This window comes from Geospiza fortis, unplaced genomic scaffold (assembly GCF_000277835.1).
Source record: "Geospiza fortis unplaced genomic scaffold, GeoFor_1.0 scaffold88, whole genome shotgun sequence".
Taxonomy (NCBI): domain Eukaryota; kingdom Metazoa; phylum Chordata; class Aves; order Passeriformes; family Thraupidae; genus Geospiza; species Geospiza fortis.
In genome coordinates, this window is record NW_005054434.1 from 636,181 (window position 1) to 639,251 (window position 3,071).

The window sequence follows — 3,071 nt, forward strand, 5'->3', positions numbered from 1 at the left end:
CTGTCTGTATTGATCTCACGGCTTCCAACCTTGCCCTGGAAACCGGGGGTAAGTTCCAATTTAGCAATTTACAACACATCCTAGTCTAGTCATTGCCCCCTGACTGTGAGAGCTTCCATTTTTCTGGCTGTGCCAAATCCTCCCTGCAACAAGAGGACCATAGGCAAAAAAAGAAGACATGAGATTATCTCTGTGCTGCAGGGGAACATGGTCTGTCAGAACCTACAGCTCCTGAACAGCAGCTCTGCCACAGACAAGTTATTTCTGTTTGCTCCTGCTCCCCACACAAAAGTACTTTTGACACTAGGGTAAATGAGAGTAATGAGCTCTATATTTCTCTTACAGCTAAGCCTAACCTGCAAGGTCTCACACCTGATACAGAATCTGTAATCTACAATTGTTTATGCTCTCTGTGCGTAGAGTTTATGAAATCGCATTTGCATAATATAAATACATTGCCTTTCCAAACTAGAGAAACCAAAGCTTTTTGCAGCTTATACAGTTAAAAAAAAAATCCCCAAACTCCAAGTATGACAGGCCATGCTCCACAATGCTTTGCTGTGCAATGTAAAATTGTATCAGGCTTACTGATTTCAGAAGGGTTCTCTAAAGGACACACTCGATCCACTTGCAGTTTACTGCCCAGTCACACAACTGTGCAAAGAAAGGGCAAAACTTGCGTATCCAGTTATTTCTTGGGTCTTTGTCACCAGCTCAGACTGATTTAATTTTGCCATCTACCACACGGGGGAAGGGGAGGTGAGAGGAACAAAACAAGTGGCATCTAAAAAGCTGAGAAGCTAAAGACAAAAAATTGAATGTGAAGATAGGAATGTGCCTATAAAGTGAGTGTTCACTGCTGGGTGAGAAAGCAGTGATTGAACCCACGCCCCCAAACTACTGTGCTTCACTGCTTGCATTTTAGTTCCATATGCAAATAACTGATTTTCTTCTTCAGATCCTGAAGGAAGGCAGGCACCCACAGCACAAGGCAGCACTTTTATAAAACAAGCTGAAAGAGGAAGCTTTTCTCCTAAAGCTGCTCTGTTCCAGAATATACAGCTCCTTAAGGCAAAAAGGCTCCTCTTCCAGACTTCTTTCTTCTGCAGTTTTAGAGGGAGAAGACAAGAAGACCTACATCACACTGGAGGTGTGATTGCTAAATACTGCTTCAGACTCACTGCCTCCATCCTAGGCTGGACTGTTCACCCAGCAGGACAGATTTAAGGAAAAGGAGAAATGCTTATTCATGCACTAAGCTAAGTCCTGAGATGCACTGGGCAAACCACCTGGATCAAACAATTTATCCCACGCACACTGACACACAAGATGACAGACCATGAGACACACGTCATCCCTTGCACCCAGGTTAAAACAATGAAGAAAAACACATGCAGACAGAAAAAACTCACCAATCTCTACCTAAAAAAATCCCAACTCCATAAGCAATCAACTAGTTTTGACATAAAAAATTAAGAAGCAGGAATTCAGCTCCTGTCCCTTGTTCCCTCTCAGTTTCCAGAAAAATAATACAGCCTGACAAACAGGGTGTGAAACAACAGATCACCACCTGCCTTTAAAAGGACTACTGGAAGACTAGAAGCCAAAAAAAGTCCAGGTCTTGCTGCATGGATGCATTGAGCTATTATTAACTTGTGTGAACTATCACAAATGAATTAACCAGAGCTGCAGTGCACAGAATTCCCCTTGGCAGGAATGAAACAAGGTGATCAGCACTCAGACAGTAAAGGAGGCAATTCTCCACATCTGGCCCTTTCTTCTGCTCATCTCACTACCTCATTATTAAAAGGGAGACACTGCCAAAGCACAGCAGGTCGCCCACTTTTTTCCCCACATCTCCAAAGACTGGACAATATAAAGCTGTTTATTCTAAGCATACTTTATTCAAGGTTACCAATGTCACTGCTACTTGACAGCAATGAAAAAAACACGTACAAAACACAAAAAGAACTCTCCTGGTCTAAGAGCAAGAAAGTTTTTGCTTGCTCTTGCTAGCTGCAGTTCCTGTGAACTAAACTCCTTCTGATAACATATGAATGTTCTTACCCCATGACAGAGAAATGCAAAACTACCAATATACTTTAGACACCAATCTGCATTCAGTCTGCATAAAGAACAATTTCTTAACCCTTCTTTTATTGAGCTACTATTGACTTTGGTCACTACCCTTCTACACCCAGTGCTAAGGCTTATTCTGCATATTCTTAATTAATACACCTGAGTCTAGTAAAACAATATCATTAAAAGACAAGCAACTCAGAAAAAAAAATCATGAATTGTTAGGTCAATTCTTTTTAGGAAAATGATACTCTCGGTTATTGAAAGAAAATATAATTTCCTTTATTTTCCTTTATTTCCTTATTCCTTTATTTTCTTTTACTAACACTGACCACAAAGTATGGATTTCCATTGCATGGAGGGGAATACAGAGAATCTCCCCACCTACATCCCTGCCGGGGGGCACATAACCTTGTTGGGCTATTAGAAATAGTGTTATTTCTCATGCTACAGTCCTGCAGAAATCAAAATGGTCATTAATCATGAAAACAACATTACAGAATGTTGCTTGAAACCAGACTTTCATCTTTGTAGTTATTTATAGGTAGCCTGTTCGATGTCTGTTTAAAACTAAGTATCTCCCCATCAGTTCCTGTTCACATTGTTACAAAGACTTTACAAGCCTGTTTGCCTATAGAAAGATTATTTCATCAGGCAGTTTACCAGGGGGCTCACAGGTTTTTTCTACCCCCATTTCAGCCACAAGCAAAGCTTAAAAAGCAACCAACATCTTTATTTTACAGCCATCTCCGACCAGACGCGCGGATGGGTGCCAGCGAGGCTGCAAGCGGGATCAGCCCGGAAAGCAGCGCAGCGCCAGGTCCGCGCGATATCCTCGGGCAGGGCGCATTCCCTACGGAGCGGAGCAGGGAATTCCCCCCTTTCCCCGATCCCCTTGGGCTGCGCTCCCCGCTCAGCCCGCGCATCTCCCCGGCTGCGCTGAGGCACCGGCCCCGCTCCCGGCCCCGCTCCCGGCCCGGCGCTGCCGAGCG